Below are 19,892 nucleotides of genomic sequence, written 5' to 3' on the forward strand. Positions count from 1 at the left end.
AATAAAGAAATCAATAAGTATTTATATAATCTATAGTCATGGACACTGTTATAAAACTACTTTAAAGGGTATTATCGTCTCTTTATTTTGTAAGATACCATGTCTTCGAGTACGCTTTCCCCACGCGTTCTAGTTACTCACTACCTTGCGACACTTGTCAATGAGTGCATTCTTAATATTTTCACCTTTTTAGAGTACTTTTTTAGCCAAAGGTTTTTGTTTTTAGGAAAATGTTAACTTGTGTCTTCAAGGCACAAGTTAATGAGTCAAATGTATAAATTTTTTATTGAAATTCGTGTATTGCATTTAATTTGTTAACTTTTAATTAGTTGAATGCACAACTATTAATGAAATATTTTTATTTTAGGATTGCTTAACATGTACCCTTATGGCACAAGTTAACATGACACTTGTTTTTATTATGACAAGTTTTTTTTTAGTTGTTTAATTGCTAGAAACTTACTGGTAAACCATCAAACTGGTCCCGACTCTATTAATAACTTAAAATGTTTTATGTCTTTGTTCAGTCACTGATTCTATTAATTGTTTTGTATTTTAATAAGATCTAAGATGCATTATTCATTAACCATTAAATAATATTCAAAAGACATTGAGTCATTAACACTCAAAATACAAAACAACTAATATAGTCGGGGATCAATTTGAAAAGTATTTGACAAAGACAATGATCATTTTGACTTATTAATAAAGTCAGAGACTAAATTGAAAATTTGATACAAAGACCATGATCAATTTGATGGTTCACTCAAAAACTCACATTATAAAATAAGTCCTCTCTAAATATAATGAAATATTTTTTCAATTGATTTAAACTTATAAGATAAACGTTTTTATTACGATTATTTTTTGGTCAAATAGTCTAATCACATTTAAAGTGAATAAGCGAAGTGTCTAAAATTCAACCTCCAATCTTTACATATATTACACAATGTCCCTTGCAGCTAGCTAAATTCACCAAAACATTTTTATTACAACTTTATTATTATTATTATTATTATTATTATTATTATTATTATTATTATTATTATTATTATTTTGGTACAAAGTTTCTAATGTTGTTTAGCGATAATTAATCCATCAAAAACCATTTTATTTTTTCATATACAAAGATCAATGATCAAACTATAATCATGTGCATAAGGTCGATCCGAATTCATTACCACTAAGTTTGCTATTTTCAATTCAAATATTATTTGGATTGATAAAACTCCTAATTGCATCTCTTTTATCTCTCCTTTCGATTTTTTATTTTTTCATATACAAAGATCAATGATCAAACTATAATCATGTGCATAAGGTCGATCCGAATTCATTACCACTAAGTTTGCTATTTTCAATTCAAATATTATTTGGATTGATAAAACTCCTAATTGCATCTCTTTTATCTCTCCTTTCGATTTCATGTCTGTCCGACTCTATCTACTGAAATCTTTTTTACGTCAACACAAACATTCATCACAACTAAGTTAATCCATTGTTGGTTATTACGGAGTTCGTGTTGTTCAACGAGTCTAAACTCTAACAAATTCCATTAAAAGAAACCATTGTTGGTTTTATTTTAAGGGGAAAACCATTGTTTGTTATTATTTTATTTATTTATGCAATAAATTTTTATTTCTTGATTAATGGAAGTGTCGAGCATCAACAAAAAATAACTAAATATTTCAGACATTTATATAGATGATAAGGGATCTTTTCAAATTTAATCATACTAACAATTTTGATATTTTAATCAATTGAGTTAATATTTGTGGCTTTTTTTATGAACAAATATTATGAAAAATTGTAACAATTTTTATTTTTATAAACACAGCCGTATTTATTCTGTTTGGTATTTTTGGGTATTTATTTTCCAAGGCCAATACACGTGGCTGACAGCGCATTTGTGGCTGATTTTGCTTGATAATATTCACATTCTTGTTTATCATTTAGGCCAAAAAAAAAATCAGATTATTATGGCTGGGTCCAAGAGAAGGAAAGTGTATTAAGATAAGGTACCTTAGACGTAGTTGACGTCGTCGTTTCATCAGGAACTTCGTAGTGTAAGTCAAGGACGACTCGTCCATATGTATGCACTGGAACAATCCAACCCAATACAGGCACGACGGTTTCAAATATCAACATCATAAGAATATTCGTTACTAATATTTTTCGTTATATACAAGTAAAGATAAATAAATAAATAAATAAATTAGCTCAACATTTTTAGAACTAAAATGAAATTAGCTTAACTTTATACCAAAAAAGAAAATGGCTTAAGAAGGAAGGAAGTATAAGAGCAACACGTTGTGAGTGGGACCCATAAAGAGAGCAATGAGATGGAAGGTGGCGGTGTAATGGGCCCCCACCACGAGGTTGTCGATGGATGTGGGCCTGCCCTCGAACTTCCAACCAAGCTAGTACTTAACTAACGTCTCGCAAACGGCTCCGATTCTCTCAAATAACAATTGACGCGGAATATATTTCTAACTAAGTCAAAAATATAAAAATATCAACTTACTCCTACTCAAAGATTGAATAATCCACATGGTCGAAAATGTTGATAAATCTATTATGGAATTAATAGCATTTATTACCTATGGAATTGGTATTCTAAAAATAAACAGGGAAAAGAGTTGAACAAGTTAGAAGTTCAAAATTCCAACAAAGCTAACCTAGACAACGTAACTTCACAAAACCAAAATGATACCAAAAAACAGCAAAAAGCAAGATGGAAAAGTCTTCTACTGGGTACTGCAAGGAAAATTGTGACTCAAACATGGCTAAAGAAAGCAATTGGAGGTCTAGGGCAAAATTATTAGAGACAGTGAGGAAAGAGTTTGGCGGCTACTTGGGTTGTGTGGGGCTTCAATGACATTACTACGATCGAATCCAAGCTTATGTTATGTTCCTCACAATGGAATCCACTTATGATTGTTGCTTTCAATCGATCATCTTTGAGGTAGATTGCAAAGTTCTAGCTAGGGTTATTGGGAACAAAATGTATCCTCGTACATACTATGGTGGAATTGTTGAGGCTATTGAGAAAATGGTTGGGAAATTGCTCCTCTCCCTTTTAAATTTGTTCATTCCCTAAATTCAGCATGAGTTAATTCATGTTCGGCATTGATTGAACTGATCTTAAAACTGATAGTGTGAGTTAACTCACGTTGAAAAATGTTGAGTAAACTCACGTTGAATTCAGAGATTGAGTAATTTTAAAAGGGAGAAGAACAATTTTGAGATGGTTGAGTTGTTTGAAATGGCCACAAAAACATAAATTTTATTGAGTAAGGCCATATTTTGGCCCAAATATGACATGAATGGAATAAACTCCTTTTGTTGTTTTGTAACTTCATCATATTTAATTTCTAAGTGGAATGTATGTTTAAATTTGTTTTTTTAAATGTTTTAAACATCTTTTCTTGATGTTTATTAATGTTTTTATTTAATTTTTTTTATAAATATTTATTTAATCGACGAATTTTCAAGCATGAGGAGTAAACATCAAACCAATTACTTGAAAAAATAAAACAACAAACATTTTGGGGTTGAAAGCAAAACATGCTACCTTCTAACGTGTTTGGGAGCAATTTCTAAACTTTGCTTTTTTAAATTGCTGTTTCACAATTATCTATACTTCCTCCAATCACATTTATAAGGAAAAAACAATTTTTTAGATTCATTCAATAACTAATGTATTTGACCTTTATATAGATCAAATATATTAGTTATCAATGAACCTAAAAAATTGCCTTTTGCTTATAATTGTTTAAACTTTAGTAGATTCTACCTGGCACACCCTGTGCTTGAAGGTCTTGGTTATATGGTAATATAACTTCATTTTGGATTTTTTTTTTTAAAAAATTGTTGACAACTAATGAAATAATAATAATACAATTCAATTTCTAAACATGGACTATATAAAGTAGTTTTACATATACATCAAATGAAATATAATTTTAGCCAAATAATATTATTATATTTCTAATTAGTAAATTATTTTGAGTATTTTAAATAGTTAAACTTGATATGATGTTATCTTGGCTAGTTTGGTATTGATTCTCTTTTTTTCCGAATCTCTTTTTTGTGAGCCATCACCAAAACTCTAATTTATTCCCCTTCATCCACCAAAGAGTGGTGATTTAAGATAAATTTTTGAACCAAAATCACCCCTCTAACTCGTTTTTCTTTCCCTTTTATTGAAATAAGTGATTTTTTCATGTATTTCATTTTTTATTTTGTGGTTTCGTCGTCTTAGTACGACGTTGGTTTGTTCGTCGTCTTTGTACGGTGTTGATTGTCTTTCTTGTTTCGTTCATGTAATGGTTCGGTTCAAATTGTCAGATCAACTTTGATCCGGTGCAGGTCCAATCAATGACTTTGGCGTCGTCCACGTTGCAGATCCGAAGACATGGGTATTCTGGAGACTGGAATACAATCATATGTGTAGGCTTTTTGTACTTTTCTGTTTTATGGTATTAACATGGATGTTGTGAGTTTGTTCGCAGATTCATCCTTTTTGTTCTTTGCGAATCTGCATTGTATCAATGTACTCTATCAATTTGAATGAATTAATATCATTTATTTTTGTCAAAAAAAAGTCAAATTTGATTAAAGATGCGAGTGATTTTATACTTTTGTCGTATAAAATTAAATTCAAAATATAATAAAATGAAAGGAGGTAATGTATCTTCACTTACATGCATAAATCTAAAATAAAAAATAGTACAATTCCAAAATAAAATAAACCAAGAACTATGAACAACTAATTTAAAATTAAACAAAGTGAATTATTTTTTATGAATTTTTTAATATATGTGTGTATATAGTATAATAAAATGAAATGATGTTATTTGTGAAGTTTTAAATGAGAACCTAAAATGTGCTAATATGGACGAATGTAAGAATATGGATGATATTTCTGATGTTATATATGTGTGAGTATATAGTACAATAAAATGAAGTGATGTTATTTATGAATTTATGAATTTTCTGAGAAGAAATGTAGCGATTAACTATTAAACGACTAAAACATTATTTTAAGAAAAGTATTTATTTCCCTCAAAAAAAAAGAGAGAAGTATTTATTGGTCATGTAATGATTTAATAATTGAAAAATAATAGTTCCATCTCATTCCATCCAAGTTGGAGATGAAGCAAAATGTGAATAACAATGCACTCCATTGAGTTCCACTCCATTCTATCCTTTTAATAAGAATTCAAATGATGTAATATTAACTTATTATAGTTCATTTCATTCCATTCAATTTCATTGGTCCAGACATAGAAAGAGGAATCGGTAGAGACCTCAAGAGTGTGAAAATTCTTGGTTTATTGAATAAGATGAACTTTGTTTAATCTTATATACCCATTAGTAGATGATATATACTAGTACATGATAGAAACCTTGAGCTGAAGAAGTTAGTAACAATCCATTGCCTTTGGCCATATTTTTCCTTTTTTCCTTTTCGTAGATGATATGTACGACTGGTCATAGTTATGGATTATTAATGCCACTTTTCTACATGATTTCTTTGCTTGCTCTAGCTCATTGGGAGAAAGTCATTATCAATGTTTCGGGAAGAACGTACTGGTTCACAACATACGGACGCAGAAGTTGCTCATGAAGTTTCTTTAATGTTTAAGATAAATCAAGCTTCCATAGAAAAGAAAAGAGATCTGGGTTGTGATTTTTCCCAATTTGACAGAGAGAGTGTATACAAAGAGAGACAAAGTTGACACATGGGTTAAATATAATGTAGATGGGTCATGATAAGCTTCAGTGGAATGCTCTAATCTAACATTAAAAAAAATGGGTCCATTATGGACCAATTTTTTATGGGTCCAACTTATACGGAACCTCAATCTTAATTGAGTTTGTAATAATTCTTACTCTATATTAATTTGAAATTGTAATACTTTTTATAGATTAAATCGATGTCATGTGTTAGAGGAGATAGTTTGCTTCCTTCCGTTTAGTGTATTTTAGGAAAGAGAGGGAAACAATTGATCTGAATATTCATTTATCGAATCAACCAAATCACAAATTACAGAAGCATTCGGTGACTATATATAGTATTATTATAGAGACAAGAATGGTAAAAATCGGTACAGCTAATGAGGCTTTTCCTAACATACCTAATGGGAAAAGCAGAGGGAATTCCAAAGTAGAGAAGCTAACAAATATACACTAGAGGGGCTTAAAAAGAGGGATAAGTAATATATAATCTAATAGAAAACCCAATATATTATCTATATTTTTCTCAATAAAAATCATACCAATAAAACTATGATGTGTGGAACAAAGGAAATAGTAATCAATGAGTAAAGTAGCCTCAAGCAATAATAACAATAAATAGACCTAAATCTAAGTGTCGGGTAACACCACAAGCATATTCAAAGCAACAAAGATAAGAAAGAAAAGAAGGAAACAAACACACCAATATTGTTAATCCAGTTCGGTCCAATATGACCTACTATGGAGAAGGGAGCAGTTCTCCAATCTACTATGATGAAAGTGATGCAAAGAGGCTGCAAGCTTAAAGGCTCACAAAGAACAAAACCTAATTTCCACCTTTTTTTTCAAGTCACTCACACTAACAACGAATCCTAGGAGAAAATACTAAAGGAAGCTTTTTGATCATTCCAATGGTAAAATATCACTACCCAAGGTGTTTGCAATTGTTTCCAAACCCAAGAGAACTCTTACCAAAGACACTCAATCCTAAAATTGCCTCCTTTGATTTCCCAAGTTTCTCTCTCTTCAAGCTCTTCTTCAAAAATGAATTGTGAATGCTTAAATAGTGCACATGCACATACAAAATCGTGTCATGATTGTAACGTCGACCCAAGGTACAAAAAACCTTATCCACAAATCGTGTCACGCCCGTCACAAGTCGTGCTACGATGTGACACCAAAAGAAACCAATCGCTCTGCCAAAAAAATCGCAACACACCATCAAAATCGTGTCAAGATTTTGCTCTTTCACAAATTCATAAATTTCAAGTCAAATTTAACAGGACCCAAGATCTATAATGGTGTCGTGCAGTACATAAAAGAATCATCATTTCCATTGAAAAATTAGGTCCAAAATAATAGAAAAAAAGATACTACTCCCTCCGTCCCAGAATAACTGACCCATTTTCTAAAAAAAGTGTTCTAAAATAACTGACACATTTCAATTTTCAATACAACTTTCACCATTCCCAATACAACATAACACTAAATAATACTACCTCCGTCACGGTATAATTGACCTACTTTGGTTTTTCACACAGATTAAGAAAAGTGTATAAATAAAGGGGAAAGTGGAATATATTGTATTGGGAATGATAAAAGTAGTATTATTTAGTGTTATATTGTATTGGGAATGATGAAAGTTATATTGAAAATTGAAATGAGTCAGTTATTTTGGGACACTTTTTTTTAGAAAATGGGTCAGTTATTCCGGGACGGAGGGAGTACTACTTTTATCATTCCTAATACAATATATTTCACTTTCCCCTTTATTTATACATTTTTTTTAATATGTGTGAAAAACAAAATAGTGTCAATTAAATTGGGACGGAGGTAGTATCTCATTAACTTTTCTAGTCATGTGATGCTAATATCTAGTACCATTGCGAGTGCTAAAGCTGACTAATCTGACTTCCCATATATTATCCGTACCTTAACGTAGACACTTGAGTTAACCACTCATCTCATTCTCACCTATCATCTTGCCAGCTTCCAATAACGAATTTATCAGACTAGTTGGTACTACCAGTGTGTGCTTTTTTCTACAGTTTTGAGTTGCAAAAACGTGCGGGTCTCTCTCACAGGCTAAAAACTTTTTCTAAAGTGGAAGATTCCTCTTCCTCTCAACTTTCATTTCTTGTACAATCTTTTACATAATAATGATCACAACAATTGTTTTTCTTCTTCCTAATTACACTTTTAACAATTTAAATTACGTGCAATCCTAATCAGAAAAAAGATAAGTGTCCTTCATCCCTAAGTCCTATACCATATATAATCATCAATGATTATAACATAGTACTAAGAAATAAGTGAAATTTAGCTTTTGTATATTCACAAATTACATTAACTGATTAACATAAAACTTTACAATAACCTTCCAGAGGGAAACCAAAGGGAATCACGAGAACTGATAACTCTAGCAGAAAACCGATCAGACTCACTAAACCTTAACTTTCTTCCCTCCTTATGCACCCTACCCTTTTCCTTATACACCTCCATTCCAACCTTATCCTTCACCTCTCTCACCGAATCCCACAACCCTTGCTGTGACTCCAAAATCATCACCACCCTCTCTTTACACTCCTCCAACCTCTTCAAACAACAAACCAATTCAACAGCTTCTCCAAATTCCAAACACCCTAACCTCTCCTTAAACTCATTCACTTCAACTTTCACCACAGTTTCTATCACCACCCAATCTTCACAAACCAAATTCACTATCTCATCCACCAACTTGTTCTTGTTCTTGTTCATGTTCACTTGATCTGGTCTCTTACAAATCCCCTCAACCAGTGTCACCAAAGAATCAAACTCCTTCAACAAACCAAAGTTTGTAAGACAAGAAACTCTCTCTTCACCATCACACACAGATTTTCCAAGAAAGAAGAAACCTAATATTCGTGAAGTACAAAGAAGATTCTCTATATGTTCAGCAAACCAGCGTACCCAACAAGAAAGTTCCCACGAAGTTGGATTTGTATTATGTCGAAAATTCGAGAGGTTAAGATAGTTTCTACCACCGGTTGAAGGGTAAACAGATAACTGATCTTGAAGTATGAAGTTTCCATGGCTGATGATATGATGAACGATGATGAGAGACTTGAGAGCAACGGCGGCGTTGTTGGTGTTTTGAAGACGGTCCATGAGGAGTTCTAAGAAGGAGGAAGCGGTTGCGCGTGAACCGTCGGTGGAGGAGAGGAGCGTGGAGATATGTTTGTGGGTGGGAGGAGTGAAGGAGTCATGCGTGGTGGCGCGTAAAAGGGAGAGGGTGGTGGATTTAGAAAGTAACGCTGCTTTGCTTTGCGAAGCTTTGTCTTTGATTATGTTTATTAGGTTTGTGACTGTGAGTTTTGTCATGTTTTTGTTGTTTGTTTCTTCTCTTAGCTTTGTGATGTAAAGTCAAAGAGATCACAAGAAACACACGAACATAAGGGAGAAGAGAATGGAGAGATCCATATTTCATTAATAATTTTTATTTATATTTATATTTATTTCTCCACATTTTTCAACTCATTTTCATTTTCATTTGTCGGCATAAGAACAACTCATGTTACATTTATTGGTCATAACAAGTAGTTTTGCAATTTAGAGACACATATTTTACGTGACATACACCGTTTACCTTATAAACATGCATGGTAACTTTGTAAAAAAAAAAACATGCATGGTGAACACTGTTACTTTTCTTTTTGACAATTTTTGTTTTCAAATATAGAGAATGTTTTTTGTAATACAAAATTTATGTTGTATCATTAATCAATTTAGGACTTCGTTAATTAATAGAATATACGATGTTAATCGCATTTTTAACATGAATTTTATGAATTACTTTGACTACTTCATTAATTACAAAAATGCAAATCATAAACCTATTCTTTTACATAGTTTCAAAAGATTGATCAAAGTACTCATGTTTATGTAAAATAAGTGGTTAATTAGCTTTGCATTTTTGTAGTTGATAAAGTAGTTAAAGTGCTTAATGAAATTCGTGTAAAAAATGTGATTAACAACCTACATTTTTGTAGTTAATGAAATTGTAAAATTGGTTATTGAGACAACTCAAATTTTTGAGTTACAAAAATCATTCTATATACACCCTCCGGTCACTAATATAAGCAAAAATCCAATTTCTAGGTTCATTCAATTAATGATGTATGTAGTCTTTATTATAGGCTACATACATCATTTATTGAATAAACCTAGAAAGTGGATTTTTGCTTATATTAGTGACCGGAGGGTGTATTTAACAAAGTTATTTTTTTAATTTATTTTTAAAAAGATAGTGACAAAAAAATAAGTGTTGCTCACCGTATAAATAATAGCATCGGTGCCACGTATAATTTTCAAATATGTGTGTTCAAATAGCATTTTTGTACTAACAAGTGTCTCTAAGATATTGTTTATGAGATACATAAAAGTAAAGTTTGTCTTTAAAATACAAGTCAAATGCAAAAGTTAATTCTTTTGATTTCTTTATCAATATCGTGAGACACTTGTTGATTAACATTTTTCTTCATTTATTCATTCATCTATATTTGTTCACCCTCACAAGTATTAATATTATTTTTTTGCTAATGCATTAATATTACTTACTAGCCACAAGGTGATGATGCATTGTTGCAGCTGATTTCATTTCATTGAAATTTGCTAGGGAGGTCTGGTTTCATTAATGTCGTTGAACCGTTGGTCAACTTGAGCTCAATCCGATGAATTGATACTAGGAATGTTTTCAGTATGTTATTTGTACATTTAGAATGAGTCTGATGCAACCATCAAAGAATTGTTCTTATTTGTACATTTTTCTTTCTCTTGTTAATTTTTTTTTTTTTATAAGTTAGAAACGGGTTTTATTGTCAGATACAAGCAGTTCTATCTCGCAAATACTCCACTTGCTTCTCCAATTTTATCCCCAACAAGTATATTCAGCGGCGGAGCCAGGAATTTTATAGAGTCTAGGCAAAAAATTATCGCAAATTCACATGTGACATATCTTATAAACAGTCATAAATCGAAACAAAAGAGGTTCCTCATTTTATCAACAGAAGTACTATTTAAAATATGGTTAATTATTGAAAATTGACCATGTAATTAAATAACACATATTCTGACCCTGTCATTCGAGATTCTTATTATTTATAACCATGTAATATACGCAAAGTCCAAAAAACCAACCAAAAGATTGAATTTTTCATGATTTCTTAAAGGCATGTCAAGAACGTTAAAATATGGCTTTGCACAAAAATTATAAATTTTCGACAAACGACAAGTCAATTATAAAATTTTAAAGTGTCAAAAACTCAAAAAAACAAAACAACAGAAATCTTGACCTATAATTAAATTTATTTTGTTTTTTCAACCAAAACGTGCAAAATCGAAATTTTGTTCCAAGTAAGCGTATACTCACATGTCAAATTTAGTTCCCTAATTTTGCAGGCATGACTAAAACTTGATAAGAACTTTCACAATGAAATTTTGTAGTTTTTAAACGAGATACAAATTAATTATAAATTGTTTAAGAAATTCATAATCATGGGGAATAAAAATTCATAATTAATTGTCCTGGTCGAAAAAAAATAATTTTTTGTCTAAAGCTATATTTTAACGTGCTAAACATGTATGGAAAAAATAGTGAAAAAATCCAACCAGTAGATCACATTTTTAGACTACGCGAATATTATAGGGCGGTAAAAAAAAAGAAGAAACTCAAGTCACAATGCTAGAATATATGTTTTGTATTTTATAGGGTCATTTTTCAGACATAGTGTATATTACAGGGTCAATTTGAACAATTAATCCTTTAAAATAAGAGAGATGATCCTGCCAATAGTGTGCTAAATAAAATTAGGAGGTAAATGTCTTTTTTCTCAGACCTCTTTGTGTGTGAGAATTTTCAGATTTTGCCCAAATTTTTCTTTTTTTAAGCGGGTTAATGACTATTGGGTTGTGTCATATATAAAGAAAGTACCAATCGTGCCCAGGCAAGTGCCCGGGGTCGCCGGGCGATGGAACCGCCCATGAGTATATTCACATCTAATCTAACGCCTAACAAGAGCAACGAGTTCTATATGGTATGATCCTATCAGATTATTGCAAAGTTCTAATCAGAAAAAAATTAAATAACGTAAAAGAATTTGATTTGATTTTATATATACTAGCGTCCAGACAGGCACTCCCGTGCCTGTCCGCTTTTTCTACTACGCTAAAGTAGGTAAATACAATTCTCAATTTTTTTTATCCGTGTTGGATTTTGAAAAGAAAAAAAAAAGATGAATCACATAATAACACTCACAAATGTGAAAACAAAATAACCAATCCAATAATCAATTAGAAAAATACAATATGTTTGCCTCGCCAAGTGACACCGGCCATGATTGTTATAAAAAATGTCATTGATTCAACAAAAAGCGAAAAGAAAAGAGCATGATTTATTATCATGTGAAAGAATGGGGAATTAGTCACTTTAGTCCCTGAATGGGGAACGATTCGTCAATTTAGTCCCTGAATGCAGATAAATTGCAAAATAGTCCCTGAATGTAGACTTTGTTAGTCAATTTAGTCCCTGAATGCAGACTCCGTTAGTCAATTTAGTCCCTGAATGTAGACTTCGTTAGTCACTTTAGTCCCTGAAATTGACCATGCAGGGACTGTTTTGCATATTATCTGCATTCAGGGACTAAATTGACGAATCGTTCCCCATTTAGGGACTAAAGTGACTAATTTCCCGTGAAAGAATTCTCCAAATTTTTGGCAAAGTTGGTCCTAACCAAGTGTTTACCTTTCCAGTCAAGAATAAAAAAAGCATAGTAAGAAAATAACACAAAATGAAAGTAAGATAATAAGAATTGAACAACAAATTGTAAAAAGAATGTAATACGAGTAACTTGAAAAAGAAAAGATTGTGTTGAAGTTGAATGGAGAGGACAAAATTGATACATTTCTTTTTGGATACACTCTTCAGCAAATGTGAAGTGAGGAATACTCTCAAACTCATTATTAGTGTCAACCTTAAACCTTCATTTTAATCAACTATAATTCATTATGTGCTTCATCATGTTTTGATAGCTATAACAATAAATTACAACTCAGCTGCTACACATTTAAAATGGGACCTTATGTGCATTCCTTGCCACATAAACTATTTCACAAAGCATCAATCACCCACGTAAAAAAACATGTATTAAAAAAATATAATGAAACACTACATGCCATGTGCTATGCTTATCTTTCTCTAATGAGATAGATATATTACATTCTTCATTCTATCATTCTTGCAAGTACTAATGTAAAAACATGTACAAAATAGAGAAACTTATTCTGATTTCTAGTTTCATCATATTTCATTTTTGTTGTCTTATCTCTGTTTCTGCCTCTTGGTTTCCCAAACATATTAGTACATATAATGTGGCTATAGAAGGAAAAAAAAAGTTCAATTTTTTTCCAATCCCTCTGTTAAGAACCATATAACGTAATTCACTTGGTTATCTCACATTTATATGATTGATCGTGTGAACAGGTTTTCGGATTGTCGCACTTACAACTTGATGACTTGTTGTGAATATCATAATGTTGCTCAGAAGTCTTAATACATATATTGAGTCGTCCTTGCTTTGACCTCTCTCATCTGCCATCTATATACCTCTCTTCTTTTTTAGTAATACTACTACTGAAAAAACAATGCAATTTTGGAATAAAAAAGGCTACACCAAAAAAAAAGTATTTCCTTTATTAATAGGTATTGATATTTCTTCCTCCAACTAAATTTTGTTTCCGTACTTGGATTTTAAGTAAAACTTGACCTAATGAATAGACTAGTAAACTCATTGCCTTAAAATCTCTAATCTCTATTTTTATTTTTAGGTCATGCTAATAAGTGAGACACTTGTTAACATTTCTCTTTATTTTTCTATTGATCCCTACCAAAAGATCCTAAAATGTGTTGAGTTACACTTTACGACATCAAACAACCAGCCTTTACCACCTGACCTAACAAATTAATTATGCATATATTACAAACCACAAATCGAGTTACCATATGCATTACATTATTTTTTCAAACTTTGTTTTAGTAGTTTCAGTTGAATTATGTGTAGAACAAAACTCATCCAATCAGTTGAATTATGTGCACAACAATCCTAATTAAAAACCTAATGTTTGGAATAGAAAAGCATTAAACTGAAATGGTTTTTACACCAATTATAGTTTCCATTTGTGATCACAATGGACAGGGATCAGAAACATAACAAGTTAAATCCTTTGATCCCCTCAATTCTTCAACACCACAAACCAATTCTAAGACACATTATGGCCAGACCATTAGATCCCAGACAAGGGAATACTGACCATGTAGTCATGATTAAAAGTTACTATTCAAGTATCACACAAGTTTTTGCTCTAATCTTAAACATTTGTGATTTAAACATACCGAGGTCCAAATCGTGCATCTCCCCGCTTTCGGCTGGATTAGCATTAACGGGAGGCCTAATAGATCTTGGATATACTCTAATAACATAATCCATATGTTCAAGACATCTGTCCACCTGTAAGTATGAGACACTTTGTATCTTACAAACCAATTGAAATGATTTAGCTACAAGTTACAGCTCAAATTCTAAAAGTCTCTATACCCCAAAAAAAGAAAGGAGATATAAAAAATGAAACTGATCTTTCCATGTGTCAACCTCCATAATCAGACAATGTATGCGAAAGGAAAGAGGAGGACAAGACTGGAGCCACAAGCCAGACTAGAAAGCTTTGCACATTATTATTTTTAGCCTCCAGAAAAAACGCTATGTCCCCTAAGTTCCTCCCACATGGTTTTATGCAAAAAACATTAAATTATGGCTTAGTGCTACTTTGTGGACCTGCTGCAACAAAACATGCATATACTTTTTTATCTTTTCTCTTCTTCTTTTTTGGTTAAGCATGACTTATCATTGAAAAAAGGCTTAAATATGTTATTCGTCCCTGCAAATAGGGGTCGCTTAAAATTTCGTCCCTGCAATCGCTAATCCTTTTTTTTTTGCCCCTGCAAAGTTTAATCAGTTAAAAATTCGTCCTTTGACCCAGTTAATCACTGCCACGTCAGCAATTTACCAAAAATGGCATGGGAATTGACGAAAATACCCCTGGCTTATTTTTTTTCCTTCAAATTTTTTTTTTTTTTTTCAGATTTTTCCCTAATTTTTTTTACAATTTTTTCTCCGAAAAATTTCAGTTTTTTCAGTTTTAATTTTAACATTTTTTTGTCCAAAATTTTTTATGATTTTTAATTATTTTTTCAGATTTTTTTTAATTAAAAAAAAAATTCAAAATTTTGAAATTTTTTTTAAGGAAAAAAAATAAGCCAGAGGTATTTTCGTCAATTCCCATGCCATTTTTGGTAAATTGCTGACGTGGCAGTGATTAACTGGGTCAAAGGACGAATTTTTAACTGATTAAACTTTGCAGGGGCAAAAAAAAAGGATCAGCGATTGCAGGGACGAAATTTTAAGCGACCCCTATTTGCAGGGACGAATCTCATATTTAAGCCTTGAAAAAAAAAGCATGCAAAAATGATCGTTCGTGTGTATACTACATTTTTATAAGAGTTAAACAGTTGTATATTTCTAAAAATAAAACAAAAACAGTGTATATGGATTTGGAGTTTTATGGTCCAAAATCTAGTGGCCTAGCGTTTGAATGGTGGTGAATTGATGTGTAGGAGTGGCAATAAGTCACGCCCAGTTAGGTGTTGTAAGACCGATAAAATTTTCAAGACTTATGTCTGTTATTTATGATTAAGTCCGGATTTTTTGAAAATTTGATGTATGACATATTTAAAAAACTACTTTATATTAACGTCTTTAACTATACTAACAAGTTACTTTACCAATGAGATAAATGGTTCCTTGGCACATAAGGAACAGATGGACAAACTGCTTGGAAGTCATTAGAAATATGATTTCTTTTTGCTAGTCATGTATATAGGGAGGGGAACATTTGTGCATATGGATTAGCTAGCTTAGGTTTAGCTCTCTCTTCACACGTTTGGTTCCCTTCCATCCCTAAGAGTATTAGAGCTACTCCCTCCGGTCAGTATTATAAGCAAATTTTGACTTTTTAGGTTCATTCAATAAATAATGTATGTGGTCTATATTGTAGGCCACATACATCATTTATTGAATGAATCTAAAAAATAGAAATTTGCTTATAATAGTGACCGGAGGAAGTACTATGTCCAATCAAGATCAAACGATTCAAATTTTAACATCAAAATTTTCTATTAAACAAAAATAAAAACTTCCTTTTGCTGACCACATGCATTATTGAATACATCGTCTCTTTTTTTGTGATCAAGGAGGGCAATGCCTAAGAAAAAAAAACTTCAAAGTTCTTGTAACATTTTTTGCAATGCAAGCTCCAAATATGTCATCAAAAAGATGAATTTGGTGCTCCCTAGGAGATTCCAAAATTCTTACATCATGACAACTTTGATTAAAACTACTATTAACCAATCAATCAACACATAAGTTTTCCTCGGACCAACGACCTAGTGTGTTTAAAACAATATTGCCATATAAGATAGCGAGATCTTGTATACGGTTGACCAAAATAAGGATGTGTCCGTTAAACTTGTAACTATCTGTTACCATATCGATTGACTACAACTAATCCAGTCATTCTTTAACATCGGGACATACAAGTGAGGTGTCCTTATAAATTATTTTTCTTCTCCTTATTGGTGGGTTATATGTGGAGGTACGGAAATCTTTATATATCCCGAATCTTTAGCTTCTTAATTAAGCCGAAATATAATCCCTTAAAAATGATCAAAAGAAGAAGACATCCTAATTATTTGAATATCAATTATTTTCAGTGATAAGTAATCCAGCGTGCTCCAGGTACCACAAACGAAAAGAAATCTCTTAATTAAAGATGTAAAATGAGAAAAGCAGGGACAAAGAAATAAAACTATATCAAAAAAGCATATGCATGAGTTGTTTCAGAATCTGGAAACTTGGTTGCATTAGATTAAAGCTTTTGGTTGGCACCCCAAAAATGCTGAATTTGATTGGCTAACTTCAAACAAATCGACACTTGCCTTTCTGATCCCTAAATTTGTGGATTTCTTTTGAACAAGTATACATGAGGTCAACCGTACAATATTAAAAACAAAAAAGAAAGGAACATAATAGAAGGGACAAGAATTGTTATTATCAGTACATAAATAAAGAGAAAAGAATTGTTACCAATCATCAACTTACTCCAGCCAAAAAAACCATCAACTTATTTATTTCTTTTGGGAAAATTAACACTAACTTAGGACTTTAACTTTTAGGCGGGTCCTCAAAATATCTCTACAATTTTAGCATTTTTGTACCCTTTATGTAACTAATAATATTAATGTCTAATCTCTATTCTTATAGGTAAAATATGATTTGTTAAATATCTCTACATGTTTGTTCTTGCTAAACCTATGTGGATATCATCGCTATGCAATGTGGATGTGAGGGAAGCTTTGAGCCTACTTCATGCATTCCCATGGATTCATGATGTACGATGACCGCGTTGATTTTGTTCTTGATTTGAAAAATATGATTGACTATTTTAACAATGGAAGCAATAACATTATTGATTTTGGTTATGTATTGTCTGAGTTTAAACGTTATTGTAATTTATATTTTGAAAACTCTTATGTTGAATTTAGTCCGAGACAAACCAATAAAGTTCCTCATAATTTAGTACCAGTATAACCACATCCTTAACTCGTTATAATACTTTTAGTGATGTACCAACACAATTGACTATGAATGAACACTATAACTAAACATCCTTTCCTAAAAAAAATATTTATATCTAATAATAATAATAATAATCAAATGGAACGAAATCAGCATGCATGTGCAACTAACTAACTAAAGTTTACACCCATTAATATTTTTTTTAGGGGACACTCATTATATATTTTATTCATGATTTATGTTGAGCACACATATGCACACGTCATCTATATTTCAACTAGGAAAAAGATTGGTGAACACCCTTTTGGGTATACACCCTCGTACCACTCCTTACCTGGCCAATAAAAAATATTAAAATAAGAAAGTGATGTGGCTTATTGAAAAAGAAAAAAAGAAGAATGATAAAAAAGGGAAAGAATAGATCTGAGAAACAAAACCAATTGATATTTTGTCTCCTACGCGATCTCTGCTCTCCTCCATCTCTATGTCCTTGGCATCTCCTCCCACTCTCCGATCTCTGACCGCCATCTCCTCCTAGCCTCCGATCTCTGACCGCCATCTCCTCCCAGTCTCCGACGGCCGCACTCTCTCTAACGGTCTCTTCTCCTTCTGCGATTCAACCTTCTCCTTCTGCGATTCAACCTTGGCCGTAGTCTCCGTCGCCGAATCAAACTGTTGAAGGTGATGTATATCTTAAATCTTGTATTGTTTTCAATTGACCAGCTTGTATAGTATAAATTATGGTGCCACTTTAGACTTTATGTAGCTAACTGTCTAATTCAAATCTCTCTTGCGCACACAAATTTCAACATGGACAATATTTCAACAGCTCTGTAATATGTGCATTTGTTTTTGGCCTTCTGGAATTAGCTATACCAATTTATGAAGTTTTTGCACCTTACCCATTTGGATGCTTTTATTATGTTAATGGTTGCACTTGATGAGAATTGCATTTGATTTTGTGATACATAGAAAACATGTTATACATAGAAAACATTCATTTATCATTGTATTATTGTTAGTAAAAAATCACAAGTTTTCCCCAAATTTTATAGTTTGATTGTGGTTGTTCCTGTAAATGTTATCACGTAGAGTTGGTGTCAAATTCTTAATCACAAGAATTGTGGTCACCCTTTTGTTAAAAAATGGTCAAAGTGTTGGAAATTTGAAGGAAAAAAATGTGGTTACGTCTATGTTAAAATATGGTTAAGTGCAGATAAATTTTTGTAAGTATGTCTATGATACGTCTTTTTGAAATTACATGACAATATTGTTGATTGATACATCTTTTAATTGTCAATCATATAATTTTGTCAATGTGGTGCAATAGTTATAGAGTACTGCATATGTGGTACTCTTAAGAAGCATTGATTATGGTGTGATATTTGCTACAACATAGTATAGTACTGTTGATTGATACGTCTTTTAATTGTGCAATAAAGTACTGTGGTGAAGTTATTGAGGTGCTTCGGGGTTGCTTTGACAGGCTTTTTTTTGTGCAATAGAGTACTGTGGTGAAGTTATTTATGAACTGATGTGTGCATTACTTTGGGTAGGATTATTGGTTGTTAAGCAATAGTAGTGATGGACATATGTTAGTACTGCATAACAAGGCTAACTTTGATTTTTATTAATAAAATTTTGGATTATGTTGATTAATTTGGTAGGTTGTTAGATTTTGTTCAAGTGTTAGTGGATGATCTGATGGATATAAGTTTTCTCCAATTTTTGTAGTTTGATTGTGGTTGTTCCTCTAAATGATATCACGTAGAGTTAGTGTCAACATCTGTCCAACATCTCCAATTTTTGAGTTTTATGTACAAGTTTTACTGATAAAGAAGGTTTTGTTTAATGAATTTAGAGATTGAGTTGGTCTCTTAGTAGCTTCATATTATTCCTAATTATTTGGTAGACTCAATAAGGTTTATTGATTATGATGGTTATCGTTTTAACAAAGACATGTTTTGATTTGTTTATTTAATTAAGCATATTTAAATGAATGTTAAATTGAGATAATGTCGGTTCAGAAAAGTAGAAATCCTATGCAGTTCTAATTGAATCACAATAAAGACATGAAGACATCATTTTTCTTTGTGGATGAAGATAATCTATTTTTTATTTTGAATCGCATTGGCTAAAAAACTGTGTGTGTGTGTGTTGCTTGTCCTACTGTGCATATGCGTGTAATACTCGCAGCTTAATGGTCCGACATACCCTAACTACCATGATAAAACGTAATTTGGTAAACTTACGACCAATTTTGAAACACGGTGACGCGTTTGTAAAATTGTGGTTACACGCTTCAAATATTTAGCTATATGTAGTTTTCCTGCTAAAACAATACCATTCTATGGCAATTTATCACAAAGATATCAAGAGATATATATTCTATGTTTCTTGGACTCTTAATTGCATTAGTTTTCTGTTATG

The 19,892-nt window shown here is 31.8% G+C and overlaps 1 pseudogene across 1 annotated transcript; it reads right to left on the reverse strand.

Moving 5' to 3' along the window:
• Positions 1–8,048: 8,048 nt before the first annotated feature.
• LOC146933601 (putative clathrin assembly protein At4g40080 pseudogene) lies at positions 8,049–9,303 on the reverse strand (annotated as a pseudogene). The gene has a single exon (XR_015007515.1). The product of XR_015007515.1 is annotated as a putative clathrin assembly protein At4g40080 pseudogene (transcript).
• Between the last annotated feature and the right edge of the window lie 10,589 nt (positions 9,304–19,892).

The sequence above is a fragment of the Medicago sativa genome, chromosome 4, assembly GCF_051527215.1.
Source record: "Medicago sativa cultivar Bolivia chromosome 4, Bolivia_mono, whole genome shotgun sequence".
NCBI classification, from domain to species: Eukaryota; Viridiplantae; Streptophyta; class Magnoliopsida; order Fabales; family Fabaceae; genus Medicago; species Medicago sativa.